The sequence below is a fragment of the Notolepis coatsorum genome (assembly GCF_963971535.1).
Source record: "Notolepis coatsorum genome assembly, chromosome: 16".
Taxonomy (NCBI): Eukaryota; Metazoa; Chordata; class Actinopteri; order Aulopiformes; family Paralepididae; genus Notolepis; species Notolepis coatsorum.
In genome coordinates, this window is record NC_140180.1 from 8004390 (window position 1) to 8026945 (window position 22556).

Below are 22556 nucleotides of genomic sequence, written 5' to 3' on the forward strand. Positions count from 1 at the left end.
GAGGCCAAACGACGCTACAGGGATAAAATTGAACTCCAGTTTGAACAAGCTGACTCTAGAGCTATGTGGCAGGGGCTCAAAACGATGACAGACTACAAAGGCGCCTCCCTCAAACTGAACAGTGACATCTCCTTAGCAAATGACCTCAATACCTTCTATGCGAGGTTTGATGCTGGTAATAACAACACCAGCTCACAAGCCTCGGCAATGGGGGGGGGGGGGGTCGGCTGCTGATGGAGGCGCAGTGTTCAGGGTAACAGAGCATGAGGTGAGGCGGACCTTTAAAAAAGTGAATATCAGGAAGGCAGCAGGTCCAGACGGCATCCCCGGCCGCGTCCTAAAAGTCTGTGCCGACCAACTGGCCCCAGTATTCACTGACATATTTAACCTGTCCTTAGAACAGGCTGTCATCCCCACCTGCCTGAAGAAGTCCACTATTATCCCTGTACCCAAAAAATCCAAGCCTGCTTGCCTCAACGACTACCGCCCTGTAGCTCTCACCTCCATAGCCATGAAGTGCTTCGAGAAGCTAGTAAAGGGCTACATCTGCTCCTCCCTCCCCATCAACATGGACCCCCTGCAATTTGCATACCGCCCCAACAGGTCCACGGAGGACGCCATATCCCATGTGCTGCACACAGCAGCATCACACCTGGACAAGAGGCAGGGGAACTATGTGAGAATGCTATTCATCGACTACAGCTCGGCATTCAATACCATAGTCCCCTCCATACTCATAGCCAAGCTCAGGGACCTGGGCTTGGGCTATGACCTCTGCCAGTGGGTCTTGGACTTCCTGACTGGCAGACCCCAGGTGGTGAGAGCAGGCAACTGCACCTCCTCATCCATCACCCTCAACATAGGGGCCCCCCAGGGCTGTGTTCTGAGTCCCCTCCTCTACTCCCTGTACACACACGACTGTGTGGCTCAGCGGAGTAGCAATACAATCGTCAAATTTGCTGACAACACAGTGGTGGTGGGCCTGATCTCTGCCAACGACGAGAGGGCCTACCTGGAAGAGGTCAAGGTCCTGGCGGGATGGTGCCAGGAAAACAGCCTCTCCCTGAACGTCAGCAAAACAAAGGAGATGATTGTGGACTTCAGGAGGTCGGGGGTCAAGGACTACAGCCCCCTCAGCATCGACGGGGCACCGGTTGAGAGAGTCAACAGCTTTAAGTACCTCGGAGCCTACATATCCGAGGACTTGACATGGACCACACACATTAACAGTGTTGTGAAGAAGGCACGACAACGCCTCTACTTCCTCAGGCGCCTAAGGAAGTTCCAAGTCAGCCAGAAGATCCTTAAGAACTTCTACTCATGTACAATAGAGAGCATCTTGACCGGCAACATCACCTCCTGGTTTGGGAATAGCACTGCACAAGACCAAAGCAGACTACAAAGAGTGACACGTTCAGCCGAACGCACAATTGGAGGGGGGCTCCCCACCCTCCAGAACATTTACTACAAGCGTTGCAAGGGCAAGGCTAAGAGAATCATTAAAGACTCCAGTCACCCGAACAACTGCCTCTTTGAACTGCTGCCGTCAGGCAAGCGATACAGGAGTCTCAAGGCGAGCACAGAAAGACTCAGAAGAAGCTTCTATCCCCAGGCCATCAGGCTGCTAAACGAACAATGAATGAACACTACACAACAACAACCACCAAACGCACATAGCACACACATCCACACGCACACACTCACTTTAAACAAACACACTGTAGCACCCACTCCACACACTTATAGCACACACCCACTTTAAACAAACACACTGTAGCACCCACTCCCCACACTTTATATTTATGGATGAAGGATTGCACTACAACTCGTACACCTTACTGTAAATTGTACCTAAAATTGTACCTCATCCCATTTCTGCTTTGCACTAGATAGTACTGTACATTAGTACACTGCATAGGATTGTGTATTGTATATTATATGGTAACTCAGAACATTGTACATATGTCTATACCAAACACTGTGACCTCATTTTCTTCTTCTAAATTCATGCTATATTATGTTATTATGTTATTTGATACTATCTTGTCTAGCACAGTCTCTGGAGCGTAACAGTAAGAAGCATTTTGTATGAAAGTATTCTGTACTTCTGTATGACAACTATTAAAGAACTTGAACTTGAAGTGTGTAATACAAGTTCATGTTAAAAGGATGACACAAAAAGCCAGACCGAGGGCTTGTTTCAGTTTTATAATAAACAATCAAACTGAGAATTTTTTTTCCTGCCTATTTGTTTGGTGGAAACTTGGTCACGAAGTAAAAAAAAAAAAAAAAAAGTAGTGCCGATGTAGCTAGCTATTTTTGTCATGTTCTTGTAGTGTAGCTTGCTACATTTCTCTGGGGATAGCTTCCATTGTAGTTGAGCTATATTTAATCGAGAGTAACTTGTAGTGTAGCTTGCTACATTTTCCAAGTAGCTTGCCCATCACTGGATAGACTTGACTGAGGAAACCTACTGTTTTTGGGGATTTATACTTTACTCAAGTATTATTAGGTTTGTATACTTGTACTTTTTCTCAATTACATTTCAGAGAAAAAAAACATACTTTTTACTCCTTACATTTAAAATGCAGACCTACAAAGTACAAATCTCGCAGGTCCAACCATTTTAATTAGTATATATTTGTTTCTCTTGCCGAACTAACGTTAACGTTATTAATCCTGCAGCCGCACTTTATTTAAAAACAGCCAATCAAATCCCCATTAATGGAAAATGAACCCGCCCATACCTATGCTGATAGGTCCTTGTGCAAGACTAGAAAGCGGGGATCTTTGATTAAACACCTTCCGTTAAAGTTAGAGGTTCTATGTAGGATTGCAAGTAACTGTCTAACTGCATATATAACTGTTTCCACTAGAGGGCGATCTAGGCGGAGCCACTCATGATACCACCAGGTGGCGAGTATTTAAAGAGATGTCTCCTCCCCCTCTACCTCTTTTCCACCTGCCTCTCAGAGAGAGGAGAACTCTAGAACTGCTGCTGTTTAACATGTGAATGAATAAACCACGCCAAAGGCTAAAGATAGAAACCATGCCTCTTGACCACATTATTGTCGCTCCATAGCCAAATTCTGTCAACAGGTTCTGGGCCCAGATCACGCCGGGGCGAAATAATAAGTGTAGCAAGCTTAGCTGAAGTATAGGCTAGGTTAGCGCCGGGAGCACCGTGTGGCTAGATGCTAGGCCAACAAGAGCTAAAGCTACGCCTACCATCAACCAAGAGGATGGCGACCAAGGGAAGGAGCAAATGGCCCTCATTCAATGGAAAGGTAGAGGACTACGAGCTCTGGGAAGAGCGCATGTTATGCTGCATGACTAAAGACGACGATCTTGACGGCCCCCACGGGAGACCTGACGGCGGAAGAGCAAGCCCTGGACGACAAGCGTAACGCAGACGCGTACTGTGAGTTAGCGCCACTGCTTGATGACACAAGCTTGGGGCTGATATTCGGCGACACTAAAGACAAATGCCGAGAAAGCCTGGGGGTGTTGAGAGAGCATTATATCGGGCAAGGAAGACCCAGAGTCGTGGCCCTCTACATAACACTAACAGGACTGAGGAAGGGGCACACCGAGATGGTGACCGAATACGTCATCAGAGCTGAGCAGGCCATGACGGCATTGAAGAGTGCAGGAGAAGCACCAAGCGATGGGCTAATGATGGCGATGGTGATGAGAGGACTACCGGAGCTGTACAAACCGTTCACACTCCTGGTAACACACGGTTCAGCGGACATGACGCTGGGAAAGTTCAAGGCCAAGTTAAGAAACTTCGAGGCCTCAGAAGATACCCACCCAGCCGCCGCGGAGGCGGGAGAGAGGGTGCTGAAGGCCCGAGCGACGCCAACGGAGAAGACCAGGCCCACGACGGAGCTGGCGTGTTGGCGATGCGGAGAGAAAGGCCATCGGAGAGGTAACTGCACAAGGACTGTCTGGTGTGGCTTCTGCAGATCCACGAGGCACACAGACAGAGCGTGCATGAAGAAACGCGACCAGGGCGCGCGATACGTGCATGGACAAGATGGCGGCAACGGTCGGCGTGAGACGAATCGAGGCGACGCCCGGAGAGTAGCGGGACAAGAGGGCTTCATCCCCAGGGCGCAGACCGCGTACGTCACCAGGCCAACGCAGCTGCAGCAGGCCCAAAGGAAGGGACTGATCGTGGACACAGGTGTGTCATCCCACGTCATCAACGACAGGAGTCGGTTCAAGAACAACACTTTCCACCCGGAGAGACACAGCATGGAGCTGGCAGACGGGAAGCGCACCTACGGGTTGGCGCAAGAGAGAGGAGACGCACAGGTATGCCTCACAGACAGTGAGGGGCGCCGGCGTACAGTGATGTTAAAGAACGCTCTCTACGTACCATCGTTCCCACAAGGACTATTCTCTGTAATAGCTGCTACTGCGAACGGTGCCAGAGTGTTCTTCATTGAAGGTAAAAATGTTCTTGTAGAGCCCAACGGTATGCGATTTAACATAGAGGTGTACCAGAGAATGTATTACCTGCAAACAGAGTGTAATGACAACGACAAGTGTAATGATGATAATGATATGTGTAACGTGACTGTCAGTCACGATATTCAGACATGGCATGAGATTATGGGTCATTGTAATTACGAGGATTTACTGAAACTGCAAGCAGTGACAGAAGGCATGCACATTGAAGGTGAAAAGCGTAGACCTGACAAAGAATGTGTAGTGTGCATAAAGGGGAAGTTTACTCAATCAAGAAACAGAAATCCCACAGAAAAAGTAAAGGTACCTGTTCTGAAGGTCCAGATTAACACATGAAGTCCACGTTTATTATTTTGTATACCTTATATATTGTTTATGTATATAAGATATATATTTCACGTCGTCTATTTACCTAACTGTATTTTATCATTCGCCTCTTTGCATATGTTCCATTCCTAGCGCCGTAGGCGCGCGCGCATGCACCTGTAGACATGTTCAGGACATGCCCGGGCATAGTGTGTGGGAGCAAACGTTTGGCGCAGCAGTAATCAGACCACAAACGTATCTTGATAGAGAGCTGGTCGGCTAGTTAGATACAACAACAATATTGTCGAGCCACCATTGGAAGAGCAGAGGGACTCGGTTTGAGCGAAGGGAAGTAAATAATAATCTCTATAGATTTGCAGACGGGCAAATAAGAAAGTAACGTTGAGAGACTTTGGGCTGAACCCAGTGGCGTTCTGGATTCAACTAACTATTACGGACTACATGCGGGTTAGCCTTAGCATGAAGTAACAATTTATGTTCATATGGTCAATAGAATTGATATTATCGTGTATATTTGACTAATGGGTTGTCATGTACAAAGGTCTAAGGACCACACAGAATAATAACTGGAGCCGGCTGCACATGAACAAAAAACAGCCTCTCTCAGTAAATGCGTTTAAAGCAATGTCCCAGGTAGGTAAGAAAGCCACAACACAAGATGTTTTCCAAATAGTAAATTATATGTTTAATGGAGGTAGGGCTTTAAACCTCCTCCATGGTGATCAGGGAAAAAGGTAGGGGAGGACAAACAAGATATACATATATACAAACAAACACTTAGTAAATAATATAAATATAATTGTGCCCGTCCTGGGACACAAAGGGAAACCACAAGATATCACTTCCAGACAGCTAGACGAGAGGGCAACCTCCTCACTCCATTCTGGAACATGGCAGTGATTCAAATGAGGCGCCAGGACGTGTGTCATCTCCCACTCTGTTATCCACTCATCTCCACTGCCTGTTTGAAGATGCACCAATCAGGTGCAACCAATCCAATCAGGGAGATGAGTGGCATCTGCGGAACAGAAACAGAAGATTAGGAGATGACACAACATCACACATACAAAACAGCACATTTACATATACTAACCTGATGTTCAGATGGTGTCATAAATACAGTAATAATGGTAATGACCAACCCACGTACCCAGGTACGTCACACCTCCCCCCATAAGAGCGAACCTGTAGGGTTAGCAAACCACTATTACTTATTACCCAACATCAGATTAGTACCACATACCAGGGAGAACAGAAACAACAACAAAAAAAATTCTCTCCACAAAATCACCCACCAAATGGGCCACATCAGCACCACACAGGCCCCGCATCACCCTCCTGCAGTACAGAAAACGGAGAGACACATTAGCCTTGGGAGCTAGAAGGCAAAGAGAGCTCCAGGGACCATGGCCAGGTGTAGCTAGCCCCCCTTCTCTTTTTTCAGGGGGTACAGAGCTAGGGATGTCCCGATCGCCTTTTTTTGCTCCCGATCCGATCCCGATCATGTGATTTTAAATATCTGTTACAAAGGGTCAGATTAAACCGAATATATATATTTATTGCTTGAGATCCCTTGTATAATATTTGTATATCGTTTGATATCCCTTGTATATTATTTGTATATATACACGGAATATCCCTTTACCTGGGTACAAACCAGACCATAATATTCGCTCTCCTATTGGACAGCGACCCCTAGGCGCCAACGACCGAGCCCCCAACGGCAAGTTCAAAGGCAACTCCGGGCATGTCTCAACATGTCCAGAGTCTGCGCAGTAATACGAGACAGAACTGAGGTTGGCACTAGATAATTCACCTTACGTATAAATACGGCGCAGGTGTACACAGCAGCACTTGTCTTGTCTTCTAAACCTTGATGCCTTCACCACGAGACAACGTGCAGTGAAGTGAGCAACTTTGCCTCTGAATAGAGCCTTGAGAACCGCGTGCGAATAGATTGCTAAAGTGTCAGAGTTTAACGCAGTACCGTTGAGTTCGACTTATTCTAATGTGAAGTAATAGTCTATCATTTATAGTGTATCGTGCGGCTACCGTTCTTCAGTGACCAGCATTACCACTGGTTCGTCGTGTATATAGCTAGTGCACTTATCCAGGCTGGGCGGCCTAAACTCGTGCCCCCACCCGAGGAGTCCTAGACGAGAACCGTTGGATATGTACACCGGAGAACCTACACCGGCGACTGCAGAACCTTTTCTGGTTGGATTATATTGCTTTGGTACCGTGACTGCTGGAGCAGAGAACCGTCGACCCCACTATCGTTTGGGATCTACCCCCCGTGAGGATCATCACTCGAGCCCGCCTCTAGGAAGAGGCTGGCTAGCTGTCTTCCATGCTGTCGAGCATACTGGATTATAGCTGTTGCTTTGTCTACTGATCAAGGGAGTACTGCACTGGCTCCTGTATCTGGAACCTCGTTATTCCTCGTTGACCCAGACTTTGTACCCGAACATTCCTCTACCCGGACGGCCTTACACCCGGAGGGAACCCCATAGTGTCTCCAGCTGGTACTAGTGTGCCTTATGTAATTGCTATGCCACAGGTGGCGTCAGTTTAGACCCATCTTAGTATTCATACTATTCTCATTGACTTACGCTCTTGACTTACTTTACGTGTGTTCTTCGCCATACAAGCGCAAGCATAATTCTCAATCTGTAACCTAACGTTGCTTTGATAATAATAAATACCCTCTAAATAGTACTTTATGTGTCATTGTTGTATTCTTGTGTGGGTGTTCACCATATATATTCATGTACTGTATGGCCAGTAATTAAAGTACATAACTAGTAGTGGTTTAATATACCATACTCTTCAATACAGTCAGGGAATTGTACCCCTCAGTTACAATTGGTCCTTCGAGCCGGAGGGTATCAGTGTAATATTTAATATAATATTGATATTAACCATGGCCAGCGGTGAACACTCCCCAAGCGGCTCTCCCAAGCTAGAACGCCCGCAGCGCAAACGTCAGCCACCTCCCTATCTGGAGGAATACGCTGTCAGTCTAATACCTAGCTTTAAACAGACGTTAAATGCGGATAAAGCGGATAGTCAAAGCATGTCAAATCCTACCGACCAGGCGACCCTGCCAGTAGAGACCCCAGTGGGTTCTAACGAAACTGACCAAGCTCACGGGGGGGACCAGGGGGGACATGACATGACTATACCCCCAGACAACGTCAACGGGGTAGTCCCCGGAGAGCTCCAGGATAAAGAAAGCGCTCCAGGGACAGAACCCGACACACCACCAGAAGAGAAGCGCGCCCAGGAGATGGACCTCGAGGCGCGCCCAGAGAACAGATCTCCAACGAGCACTGTCAGAAGCCGATCACCTCCGTCAGTGTCATCCCCCAGCGAAGCGGACCAGATGCTGGCGCAGGCATTCATCGCCACCCTGGCAGCCTCCACTGAACGCGATCGACTTCAAGCACAGACGCTTAGTGAGCGCGAACATTCTTCCATGGAACAAGAGCACCTCCGGGCGCAACAATTAAGTGAGCGCGAACACTCTACCATGGAAAGAGAACGCCTTCAGGCTCAACAGACGAGCGAGCGCGAACAATCTGCAGACCAACGAGAGCGCCTTCACGCGCAACTCCAAGCGCAAGCCCTTAGTGAACGCGAACACTCTGCAACCGAGCGAGAACGCTTCCAGGCGCAACAAAGGAGTGAAGACGACCGCATAAGACTGGAGACCAGACGCCTCCAGACGGAAGAGACCATTGAAAGAGGCCGCGCCGATGCACAGCGCGCCGCCGCCAATGCACAGCGCGCCGCCGCCAATGCACAGCGCGACACCGCCAATGCACAGCGCGACGCCGCCCATGCCCAGCGCGAAGCAGAGCGCGACATCGCCCATGCCCAGCGCGAAGCAGAGCGCGACCGGCTGCAGGCGCAGATAATAGAACAATTGATTGCCAGGGCGACACCCCCTCTCTCCGCACGGAGCTCCAGGACATCATCACGACAAGGGTCTAGGGCACCTTCCCCTACCCGACCAAGTGACCCGGAACCCGGCCAACAGAAGGATCCTATCTACGTCTCCGAACCCCCTCCCCGACCGGTCCATACGAGACCCAGCAACCGGGAAGAACCGGCCTACGCCGCCGAGAGACTGAATAGAAGACTCCAGCACCAAGAGGAAGAGGAGGAAAGTCAAGCCCACCAGCAGCAACGTACTCAGGACCAGGAGGCCCAGTACAGCCCAGACTTCACCCCCGAGTCACTGCGCTACAAACCCCCGACTCAACTCACGGGTGAGTTTGACGGACAGTCAGCACCGAGGAACAGCACCTGGGTACCCGGCCTCTGGTACCCACCAAGTACCAGCCCACGACAACACGTACGGGGAGACTCGCCCAGGAGGCCTCTTCCCCTACGCTCACCAATGTGCCAGCCATCCATGGCATCGTACCTTGGCACACCGACGTTCCCAGACTTTACGCACGAGGACAGAGCACAGTACACGGAATTACGGATGTGCTTAGAGACTATGATGTCCGACGTCCCTGATGAGTCGTACAAATATGCCATCCTCCTCAAGCATCTCAAGGTGCCCAGAGCGCATAATATAGCGCTGGCATATTCCAACTCAAGCACCCCATACTCTGCGGCTCTAGTGGCCCTCGACCAGCGTTATGGACGCATATGGGACTACGTGATACAAGAAATAAGAACTATAGACCGTCTCCCCCCAGCCAAAGACAATAGAGCATTGGACGACCTCTCTATCAAGGTACAATCCCTGGTAGGGATGCTGGGGTCCCAAAAGGAGAAAGGGAGACATGAACTATATGCTAACTCTAATGTAGAACGAATACTAGAGAAGCTCCCTCCAGCCCGCCAAGAGCGCTTTCGGCGGCAGAGAGACCACCGTGATCCCGACGGTCCCGAGCCATCCCTCCTAGACCTGGAGACCCTCCTAGACCTTTCCTCGCGAGGGAAGTCAGCAGCCTCCGACTTGATACGTTCGTGTGGAGTGGACCAAGCCCAAGAGATGGACCTCGGAGATCTAATGATAACCGCCGGTCGGTGACCGTTATGCACCAAGCCGAGTCAGTACCGCAGCACAAGAACCACAACACCCCCTCGACGAAAGAGAAGTGGAAGATTGTATGCCAGTACTGTGAGAAAGAACATTGGCTGTCTCAATGTGATACTTTCAAGAAGATGACCGCTGATGAGGTGAGTCAGTGGATCAAAGCCAACCGCCGCTGCGCGCGCAGCCATATGGCAGCCGAGTGCCGTTTAAAGAAGAAATGCAGCAAGTGCGACGGCGCCCACTTGGATGTCTTACATGACAGCAACAAGAAGAAACTCGTACCCCCAAGCAGCTCGAGAGTGAACGTCATGTATATCGACCCCGCCAGCAGCGGGAGCTCCCGAGTGCTCTTGAAAGTGGTCAGAGTGATAATAAGCTACGAGGACAAGGTCATGGACACTTACGCCGTCCTGGACGATGGGTCAGAAAAAACTCTCCTCCTCGCATCCGCCGCAGCCCGGCTGGGTCTGCGGGGGAGCGAAGAAACAATGACAATCCGTACTATAAGAAGAGACCTGAAGACCATAAAGGGTGAAAATATCTCCTTCACGATAGCAGCAGTGGGGCAGCCCGAGAAGCAGTATAGGATTACTAACGCCTTCACCAGCCAAGACATAGGCCTGTCACAGTACACCTACCCCATCCCCAAGCTGATGGAAAAATACGTGCACCTACGTCAACTACCTATACCGCTCATCGACGGCGCCACCCCGACCCTGCTCATAGGATCCGACCACGCACACCTCATCGTCCCAACGGACCGGGTCCACATCGGGCCCAGAGGCTGTCCAGCAGCAGTCGAGACCCGCCTAGGATGGACACTACAAGGCCCCCTCTCCAGGTCTCCCAACCGACCAGCAGCCACTCGCTGCCTCCACTCAAGAATAAAAGAAGAAGACACCACCCTCTTACAGCACGTCGAGAGGCTATGGACATTAGACGCAATGCCCTTTAAGAATGAAAAGAAACTCGTTCGATCAAAGGAAGACACTTATGCCATAACCCTCCTCGAGCAGAGGACAAAGAGAGTCGAGGTCAATGGAGTGATGAGATACGCAACTCCACTCTTGAGGCGAGAGGGTATGCCCACCTTCCACGCCTCAAAAGAAGCGACGGAGCGATATCTACTGAACACCGAGCGGCGTCTAGCCAAAGACCCCACTCAAGCCACTGTGTACCGCGCTGAGATTGACAAGCTAATCACAGCGGGACACAAAGAAAATTGACATTCAAGAGGCCGACCAGATGACCGAATCATGGTACGTGCCCCACCACAAGGTCCACCACAACGGCAAGGATCGTATTGTGTTCAACTGCAGCTACCAGATCGGACTACAGAATCTGAATAAAGAACTCTTGCCCGGCCCAACACTCGGCCCCTCTCTACTAGGCGTGTTACTACGTTTCCGCCAAGACAAGGTGGCCATCAGCGGCGACATCAAAGGGATGTTCCTGCAGGTGCGACTAGTAGAAGAGGACAAGCCCCTACTGCGGTTCTTATGGAGAGAGAGGATCGGGGATGAGCAACCATCCATCTACCAATGGGATGTCCTCCCTTTCGGAACCACATGCAGCCCATGCTGTGCTACGTTCGCACTGCAAAAACATGTCGCAGAGGACCCAGCAGCTGACGAGGAGGTCAGACAAAGTGTAGAGAGGAGTTTCTACGTGGACAACTGTCTGCAAAGCCAGAAGAAGCCGAAGCCCTCCTACTCAAGCTCCGCGCCTCCCTGATCAAAGGCGGCTTTGATCTCCGGCAGTGGGCCAGCAGCGACCCTCAAGTACTGCGCAGCCTCTCCCCAGAGACAAAGGCAGCAAGCAGCGAGACCTGGATGGCGACCATCCCAGGTGAAGCCCAAGAAATGACATTAGGACTAGTCTGGCGCTTCAAAACAGACTCGCTCCATTACAGATACACACCCCTGACCACGGAGCAGGGAAGGTCGACCTCTCTACCGACCACCAGACGGAGTGTATACAGAACACTCGCCAGACAATATGACCCGCTGGGATGTATCCTACCTTACACCACCAGAGCGAAAATGATTGTACGAGAGCTGTGGGACAAGGAACAGGGCTGGGACGACCCCATACCCGACCACCTCGCTTCCACCTGGAGAGAGTGGGAGAAAGAACTCAACTCGCTCCCAAATGTGAACATATACGCCGCAGCTACTTCCCACCCACAGTGCGGCTGGAGACGTGCCAGATGGACCTGCACGTCTTCAGCGACGCCTCAGAAGTAGCCTACGGCTCGGTGGCTTACTTGCGGGCCCGAGAGGAGGGAGGAGAAATACACACAGCCTTCATCCTGGCTCGCTCAAGGATAGCCCCCCGCAAGCAACAATCGATCCCGCGTCTAGAGCTCTGCGCAGCCCTAGTAGGCGCGCAACTCGCCACGTTAATCCAACGTGAACTCACCATCCCGGTGCAAAGAACAATCCTGTGGTCAGACTCCATGACCGTACTCACATGGATCCAGTCCGATTCGTGTAGATACAAGGTCTTCGTGGGAGTCAGAATCACAGAGATCCAAGACTTAACAGAATCAGCATGCTGGAGGTACGTGGACACGAAACAGAACCCAGCAGATGTCATCACACGGGGGATGTCCCTAGATGACCTCACACGTCACAATATCTACAGTGATGGTCCTGAGTTCCTCAAGCTCCCGGAAGAAGAGTGGCCCAACCCCACCCCACGGGAGGCTAGTCAAGAGGAGGCAGAGATCAAGAAATCTATGTTCTGTGGGTTGACGCACACACCAGTCCCCACCGACCCTAACATAGACGACTGCCCCACCCTTGAGAGTGTGCAGTTAAAGACATTCCTGTGGCACCACCCTGAGGTTCCCTCCACTACTGACATAAATGCAGCTAACTACGAAGAAGCAGAACTCCTTCTGCTACAGCGAGCCCAAAGAGACTCGTTCCCCGACGAGCTAGACTGTCTGCAGGGATCAAAGCCGGTCCCGTCAGACAGCAGACTGCTCCACTTGGCCCCTGAGCGCGACGCCCATGACCTCATCAGAGTGGGTGGTCGTCTGAGACGGGCCCCGGACTTAACGGATGACATCAAGTTCCCTATAGTCCTCAACAACCGACACAAGGTCACCGAGCTCATCATAAAGAAATACGACGAGGATGTGCACCACGCTGGGGCAGAGAGAGTCTTCGCTGAGATCCGACGTCGCTATTGGATACTGAATGGAAGAGAAGCAGTACGACGCTTCCAGCGGACTCGACCAGACCACCAGTGGCGAGCACAGCCCAGTATACCCAGGAGGGCCGACCTGCCTCACCGCTACACCCGACCCGTGGCGAGGCTGATAGAGTTGCCAAGGCTCCCTGACTCCCTTGATGACGATCATGACCCACTGACTTTGTAAATTGCCCTACTCCCCACAACAGACATTGAGTAGTTGACAAGACGGTTAATCTGTCTTTGCTTATCTAATTAGGTGCGGACTAATTAGGAGGCGGCTGTTACAAAGGGTCAGATTAAACCGAATATATATATTTATTGCTTGAGATCCCTTGTATAATATTTGTATATCGTTTGATATCCCTTGTATATTATTTGTATATATACACGGAATATCCCTTTACCTGGGTACAAACCAGACCATAATATTCGCTCTCCTATTGGACAGCGACCCCTAGGCGCCAACGACCGAGCCCCCAACGGCAAGTTCAAAGGCAACTCCGGGCATGTCTCAACATGTCCAGAGTCTGCGCAGTAATACGAGACAGAACTGAGGTTGGCACTAGATAATTCACCTTACGTATAAATACGGCGCAGGTGTACACAGCAGCACTTGTCTTGTCTTCTAAACCTTGATGCCTTCACCACGAGACAACGTGCAGTGAAGTGAGCAACTTCGCCTCTGAATAGAGCCTTGAGAACCGCGTGCGAATAGATTGCTAAAGTGTCAGAGTTTAACGCAGTACCGTTGAGTTCGACTTATTCTAATGTGAAGTAATAGTCTATCATTTATAGTGTATCGTGCGGCTACCGTTCTTCAGTGACCAGCATTACCACCGGTTCGTCGTGTATATAGCTAGTGCACTTATCCAGGCTGGGCGGCCTAAACTCGTGCCCCCACCCGAGGAGTCCTAGACGAGAACCGTTGGATATGTACACCGGAGAACCTACACCGGCGACTGCAGAACCTTTTCTGGTTGGATTATATTGCTTTGGTACCGTGACTGCTGGAGCAGAGAACCGTCGACCCCACTATCGTTTGGGATCTACCCCCCGTGAGGATCATCACTCGAGCCCGCCTCTAGGAAGAGGCTGGCTAGCTGTCTTCCATGCTGTCGAGCATACTGGATTATAGCTGTTGCTTTGTCTACTGATCAAGGGAGTACTGCACTGGCTCCTGTATCTGGAACCTCGTTATTCCTTGTTGACCCAGACTTTGTACCCGAACATTCCTCTACCCGGCCGGCCTTACACCCGGAGGGAACCCCCCAGTGTCTCCAGCTGGTACTAGTGTGCCTTATGTAATTGCTATGCCACAGGTGGCGTCAGTTTAGACCCATCTTAGTATTCATACTATTCTCATTGACTTACGCTCTTGACTTACTTTACGTGTGTTCTTCGCCATACAAGCGCAAGCATAATTCTCAATCTGTAACCTAACGTTGCTTTGATAATAATAAATACCCTCTAAATAGTACTTTATGTGTCATTGCCGTATTCTTGTGTGGGTGTTCACCATATATATTCATGTACTGTATGGCCAGTAATTCAAGTACATAACTAGTAGTGGTTTAATATACCATACTCTTCAATACAGTCAGGGAATTGTACCCCTCAGTTACAATATCTATCGATCCGATCGTTTCCGATCCGATCTTTCACATTAGTAATCAATTTTGACGCATTTTTGTCAGAAACTGGCAGAGCCAGACAAGCCCATCTGTTGCCTATAGTCCGGGGCGCGAGCGCGGAGGCTTTTGTTATTACATTCACCCTGAGAAATGTGCTTCTGCTTCATATGAGAAATATTAAAAGTTTCAATATATATTTGCACATTAGTATACATTCAGTGTTCGACTTACGTAATGGTCCATTCTGGTCTGAAACGCCGACGATAATCCTCAGTCACGTTATCCTCCAGGTGAAAAGTTAGTCTGAAAACTTCGCCTCCAGCCTGTCCTCCTTGCAAACATTGCAACTGGCTTGACTTTCTATTTTAAAATGCTTAGTTCCAAACCTCTGCAAAAAAGGGAGGTAGGGACTGCACTCTGAATATCGTTGTTTTTATTTTCAAAGGACACAAACCTCTGACATTAAGTCTAGCTGCTCAAGTCAGTGGATATTAACCGTGTTTCGGCAGCGACGTGTTGTACTGTTGTTGTTATGTAGAGCGTGTAGCGCGTAGCCGGTCTAAATTAAAGGGAATGTGTTTGTTGCAACGGTGTAAATTAAAGGGGAATGTGTTTGTTGTGGACAATTATTCTGCTCTGTGTGACAATAAATACATTAATGATGATATATTATATGTAATTTAAAACCAAAACTAAGGCCTCCGTATGAGTTTAAGACGTGGACATGGTCATGTTTGTTGAATAAAATCTTTCTTTTTTTGACTGCCGATTTTTATTATTTTTTCCCGATCCCCGATCCTCTGAAAAGCACGTGATCGACGCCGATCCCGATCACGTGATCGGATCGGGACATCCCTATACAGAGCCTCTCACCCCATGACCTCCCTCATCGCCACCGGACACCGATACGCGAACTGCTTAACGGGGTTCGCACTCCCAACAGCAACACTGTGCGTCCTGTAAGGCACATTAGAACACAACACAGCATGTGAACCAACAGCCCTGTCACATCCCAACTCCGACGAGACGCGGGCAGGAATTTTCATTAGCCTATTCACATGACACCAGCGTGTCCTCCTCCGCCGCTCGGGCGTATACAACATATACTTAGTGGCAGACACCTTTCTTTTTACCACATAAGGTCCTGAGAACCGGGCAGTGAGCATAGTACCAGGCGTGGGCAGCACAATAAACATCTCATCCCCTGCCTCAAAATGCTGCTCCACCGCCAATTTGCAAAACTCACCACAGACAGAGTCACCCAATGCTAGACCATGGTCTCGCTTCCGCTCCTGTGCCCTTGTGACAGCACAAATAGAAGAAACATTGGGGTGATTATCAATCAATGCATCACTCAATGAGTTAGTAAATGGAGCGTCTTCAACCTCCAACACAGGGACGACCTTACCCCCAGCGATATCATTCCCCATGACGAAATCCACGCCCTTCACAGGAAAACATGGGCGAACCGTGACAGGAAAACAACCTGTGATCAGTGCAGACCGTACATGCACCTTATGCAACTGCACGCGCACACACCCCATGTCAATACCTCTCACCAATTCACTCGACTGACAGGAGTCCACATCCAATGGTAATACATCAGCCAGGATGAACGATTGAGAGGCTCCTGTATCACGGAGTATTCTCACCCGTTGGTAGTCCCCAGCTGTGTCCGACAGGGACACATAACCATCAAACAAAAAGGGTTCAAAAGAGCTATTCTGGTCAGGACATGACACTGTACCAATCAACCCCACCCCTTTCGGTTCCTGGGCTGACTCCCTTGTCTCCTGTCGATCCCTTAGCGCATGACAGTCCCTCACAAAATGCCCTTCTCTCTTACAGTAATTACACACAATGGTGGCCTTTTCAGGCGGCGGTGAGCGTGGTCGGAATGCTCGCTCGTCGCCCAAGGCCTTTTGAGACGGCGGTGAGCGCGGTCGGACTGCTCGCTCGTCACCTCCCCGAAACGGAGAGAACGAGCTGCCACCAACATACACCCCATCACGCACCGAAACATGTGTGATTCCCACATTTTTGTGGGTCAATGCGAACTCATCTGCCAAAATTGCAGTTTCCTGGAGAGTAGATACTTTGCGTTCATTTAAATACACTACGATGCGCTCGGGCATGCAGGTCTTAAATTGCTCAATGAGGACCAACTCACTCAAAGCTGCTACATCATCCACTTCACACGCCGAACACCATCGATTAAACAATCCGCTGTTCACGGGAAAAATCAACATATGTTTGAGAAGGGGATTTACTTAGTGCCCTAAAACGTTGCCTATACGCTTCCGGCACCAATTCATATACACGCAAGACAGCACTCTTCACTTTCTCATATACCAAGCTGTCATCCATTGATAATGACTGGCACGCCCCCTGAGCCCGACCAGTGAGTTTGCATTGTAACAAAATCGCTCACATGTCCTTTGGCCAATGCAAAGCCCACGCTATACGCTCAAAAGCACACTGTAAACCCGCACGTTCAAAATAATCAATTAGTTTGAGTAGGGTATACTCAATATTCTGAAAGTTCTACTAACTTGAATGGCTTGAGTTCGTGTGACGTGTTCTTATGTTTTGAGTAAATAAAACTCATAGTTTTTGATTGACTTGGAACTATTCACTTATTAAGTAAGTATAATGTAAAAGCATAACTTAAGTACAACTTAAGATAATTAAGTAGATACAGACTCTAAACCACATTATGTTTTGAGTAAATAAAACTCATAGTTTTTGATTGACTTGGAATTATTCACTTATTAAGTAAGTATAATGTAAAAGCATAACTTAAGTACAACTTAAGATAATTAAGTAGATACAGACTGTAAACCGCATTATGTTTTGAGTAAATAAAACTCATAGTTTTTGATTGACTTGGAACTATTCACTTATTAAGTAAGTATAATGTAAAAGCATAACTTAAGTACAACTTAAGGCGAGACACTGCAGGTGAATAGTCAAATATACTTTTTTTGTTGATTTTGAGATTTTGTTATATTTTGCTTCCTAAACATGTCTTCTATGAAACTAGTGACAATAAAACGTCAATAACACACATTTAGTTGTTTATTTTACATCATTTTGCCTTATTGCATCCATAAATGTGCACATATTTAATGGGGAAGTGCCTCATTTGCATATATAAACATACATTTCAGAAAACTTGCAATATATTTTTTCTTAGTTTATATGTACATAACAAATTGGGAAAGTTTCATAGTGATATCTATTCAAATATGTTTTGCCTATTAGGGGGTACTACACTGTACTACACTGTTTGTAGCCTGTGTGTAGTTCTGTTCAGTTCAATAACATCATTATTATTATTATTCAGTTATCAGGCATGTGTTTAGGTTGTCTATTACTAATGGTTTGATTAGGTATTGTGTTTGTAAATATCTGTTTGAAAAAAAAAAGTATGGCATTTTACAATACAGAACTTTGAAGGCGTTTTCCCGAAAATGAGTTTTAAGAGTTTTTCCTCATACTCTGAGCCAGATATCTCCACTTCAGTAGCACTCACATACACCAAACCTTCCAGTTCTATTCATATCTATGTTCTGAAGGTATTTACAGAAGGGTTTGTTGATATCGCATTCATACCCTGATTTATATCACATTTTATTCCTAAAAACATGGCGAAATATGGAATTTTACCATAAAAATGGACTGAATGGAGTATTTTCTGATTTATGGAGTGATAAAAAGAGATATCCAAAATCCCCTCTGTAATAACCTTTGGCTCTAATATGTCAACAAAATGAAACTATAATTTTGAAAATGGCTTTATCCAATGTTCAGATTTCTGTCCTGGAATTATATGCAAATTAGTGCATATTTAAGTAGATCATGCCTCATTTGCATATTTAAACATACAATTTCAGAAAACTTGTAATACAAAAAAGTCTTGTCTTAATATAAGTAATCAACTGGGGAAGTTTCATTGTGATATCTATTAGTTAATTTTTTTACCCTATTCACCTGCAGTGTCTCCCCTTAAGATAATTAAGTAGATACAGACTCTAAACCACATTATGTTTTGAGTAAATAAAACTCATAGTTTTTGATTGACTTGGAATTATTCACTTATTAAGTAAGTATAATGTAAAAGCATAACTTAAGTACAACTTAAGATAATTAAGTAGATACAGACTGAAAACCACATTATGTTTTGAGTAAATAAAACTCATAGTTTTTGATTGACTTGGAATTATTCACTTATTAAGTAAGTATAATGTAAAAGCATAACTTAAGTACAACTTAAGATAATTAAGTAGATACAGACTGTAAACCGCATTATGTTTTGAGTAAATAAAACTCATAGTTTTTGATTGACTTGGAACTATTCACTTATTAAGTAAGTATAATGTAAAAGCATAACTTAAGTACAACTTAAGATAATTAAGTAGATACAGAGTGTAAACCGCATTATGTTTTGAGTAAATAAAACTCATAGTTTTTGATTGACTTGGAATTATTCACTTATTAAGTAAGTATAATGTAAAAGCATAACTTAAGTACAACTTAAGATAATTAAGTAGATACAGACTGTAAACCGCATTATGTTTTGAGTAAATAAAACTCATAGTTTTTGATTGACTTGGAACTATTCACTTATTAAGTAAGTATAATGTAAAAGCATAACTTAAGTACAACTTAAGATAATTAAGTAGATACAGACTGAAAACCGCATTATGTTTTGAGTAAATAAAACTCATAGTTTTTGATTGACTTGGAACTATTCACTTATTAAGTAAGTATAATGTAAAAGCATAACTTAAGTACAACTTAAGATAATTAAGTAGATACAGACTGAAAACCGCATTATGTTTTGAGTAAATAAAACTCATAGTTTTTGATTGACTTGGAACTATTCACTTATTAAGTAAGTATAATGTAAAAGCATAAATTAAGTACAACTTAAGATAATTAAGTAGATACAGACTGTAAACCGCATTATGTTTTGAGTAAATAAAACTCATCGTTTTTGATTGACTTGGAACTATTCACTTATTAAGTAAGTATAATGTAAAAGCATAACTTAAGTACAACTTTATTAACAGATTGCAGAATGGGTATAGAGGTGTGATAGGTGTGATAGGTGTGATAGGTGTGAGAGGTGTGATAGGTGTGATAGGTGTGATAGGTGTGAGAGGTGTGATAGGTGTGAGAGGTGTGATAGGTGTGAGAGGTGTGATAGGTGTGAGAGGTGTGATAGGTGTGAGAGGTGTGATAGGTGTGAGAGGTGTGAGAGGTGTGATAGGTGTGATAGGTGTGAGAGGTGTGATATGTGTGATAGGTGGGATAGGTGTGAGAGGTGTGATAGGTGTGAGAGGTGTGATAGGTGTGATAGGTGTGAGAGGTGTGAAAGGTGTGAGAGGTGTGAGAGGTGTGATAGGTGTGAGAGGTGTGATAGGTGTGAGAGGTGTGAGAGGTGTGATAGGTGTGATAGGTGTGATAGGTGTGATATGTGTGATATGTGTGATATGTGTGATAGGTGGGATCGGTGTGAGAGGTGTGATAGGTGTGAGAGGTGTGATAGGTGTGAGAGGTGTGAGAGGTGTGAGAGGTGTGATAGGTGTGAGAGGTGTGATAGGTGTGAGAGGTGTGATAGGTGTGATAGGTGTGAGAGGTGTGAAAGGTGTGAGAGGTGTGAGAGGTGTGATAGGTGTGAGAGGTGTGATAGGTGTGAGAGGTGTGATAGGTGTGAGAGGTGTGAGAGGTGTGATAGGTGTGAGAGGTGTGATAGGTGTGAGAGGTGTGAGAGGTGTGATAGGTGTGATAGGTGTGAGAGGTGTGATATGTGTGATATGTGTGATAGGTGGGATCGGTGTGAGAGGTGTGAAAGGTGTGAGAGGTGTGAGAGGTGTGATAGGTGTGAGAGGTGTGATAGGTGTGATAGGTGTGAGAGGTGTGATAGGTGTGATAGGTGTGAGAGGTGTGAGAGGTGTGATAGGTGTGAGAGGTGTGAGAGGTGTGAGAGGTGTGATAGGTGTGAGAGGTGTGATAGGTGTGAGAGGTGTGAGAGGTGTGATAGGTGTGATAGGTGTGAGAGGTGTGATAGGTGTGAGAGGTGTGATATGTGTGATAGGTGGGATCGGTGTGAGAGGTGTAATAGGTGTGAGAGGTGTGATAGGTGTGAGAGGTGTGAAAGGTGTGAGAGGTGTGAGAGGTGTGATAGGTGTGAGAGGTGTGAGAGGTGTGAGAGGTGTGAGAGGTGTGATAGGTGTGAGAGGTGTGAGAGGTGTGATAGGTGTGAGAGGTGTGAGAGGTGTGATAGGTGTGAGAGGTGTGATAGGTGTGATAGGTGTGAGAGGTGTGAAAGGTGTGAGAGGTGTGAGAGGTGTGATAGGTGTGAGAGGTGTGAGAGGTGTGATAGGTGTGAGAGGTGTGATAGGTGTGAGAGGTGTGAGAGGTGTGATAGGTGTGAGAGGTGTGATAGGTGTGAGAGGTGTGATAGGTGTGAGAGGTGTGATATGTGTGATAGGTGTGAGAGGTGTGAGAGGTGTGATAGGTGTGAGAGGTGTGATAGGTGTGAGAGGTGTGATATGTGTGATAGGTGTGAGAGGTGTGAGAGGTGTGATAGGTGTGAGAGGTGTGATAGGTGTGAGAGGTGTGATAGGTGTGAGAGGTGTGATAGGTGTGAGAGGTGTGAGAGGTGCGATAGGTGTGAGAGGTGTGATAGGTGTGATAGGTGTGATAGGTGTGAGAGGTGTGAAAGGTGTGAGAGGTGTGAGAGGTGTGATAGGTGTGAGAGGTGTGATAGGTGTGATAGGTGTGAAAGGTGTGAGAGGTGTGAGAGGTGTGAGAGGTGTGAGAGGTGTGAGAGGTGTGAGAGGTGTGAGAGGTGTGATAGGTGTGAGAGGTGTGATAGGTGTGATAGGTTGGTATCTATGACCTGTGCCTGTATGCTAGCATGACACTGTTGGTATCTATGACCTGTGCCTGTATAGCATGACACTGTTGGTATCTATATGACCTGTGCCTGTATGCTAGCATGACACAGTTGACCTATGACCTGTGCCTGTATTAGCATGACACGGCTGGTATATATGGACTCCTCAGTCTCTAGTTTCATACCACTTCTTGCTAGCTTTAAATGAGAAAGAGAGAGAGAGAGAGAGAGAGAGAGAGAGAGAGAGAGAGAGAGAGAGAGAGAGAGAGAGAGAGAGAGAGAGAGAGAGAGAGAGAGAGAGAGAGAGAGAGAGAGAGAGAGAGAGAGAGTGAGATGTTAATAAAGTTATCAATCAATCAATCCGGGCCTGTGACGTCACTGTACCCATTCTGCAATCTGTTAATAAAGTTTTCAATCAATCAATCCGGGCCTGTCACAGTCACTGTACCCATGAATTCAATAAAGGAATATCTTATCTTATCTTATAAAAAATATATTTTCCACTAATTTCTATGTTTCAACATTACCGTCTGATGCAGTAACATTAGTGTGATGATGTCGGCATGAAAACATGCAACCTGCATGTTTCCCAGATAGCAAAAGACATTCATTAAATGTTGGATTTTGGTCAGATTTGTTATTTTTGGTTGAGGTTGAAAAAGCTATGTTGACCTGTGCCTGTATGCTATAGCATGACACGGATATGGACTCAAGACTGTAGCACTCAAGTTTGACACTGTTTAACAAACAATCTTACTTATACGCAGAGTTGTACCCTTCCTGCATGCTTGACAGAACTTGTAAGTCATTTTGGATAAAAGCAGCTAAATGACTAAATGTAAATGTCATGGATTTCAAAAATAGATATGAATATGAGACATTTCTTTCGTCTTTCTTTCATTCCTGATTTTTATTTTTATATTTTATTTAGGAGATACAAGATTGTTGGTTC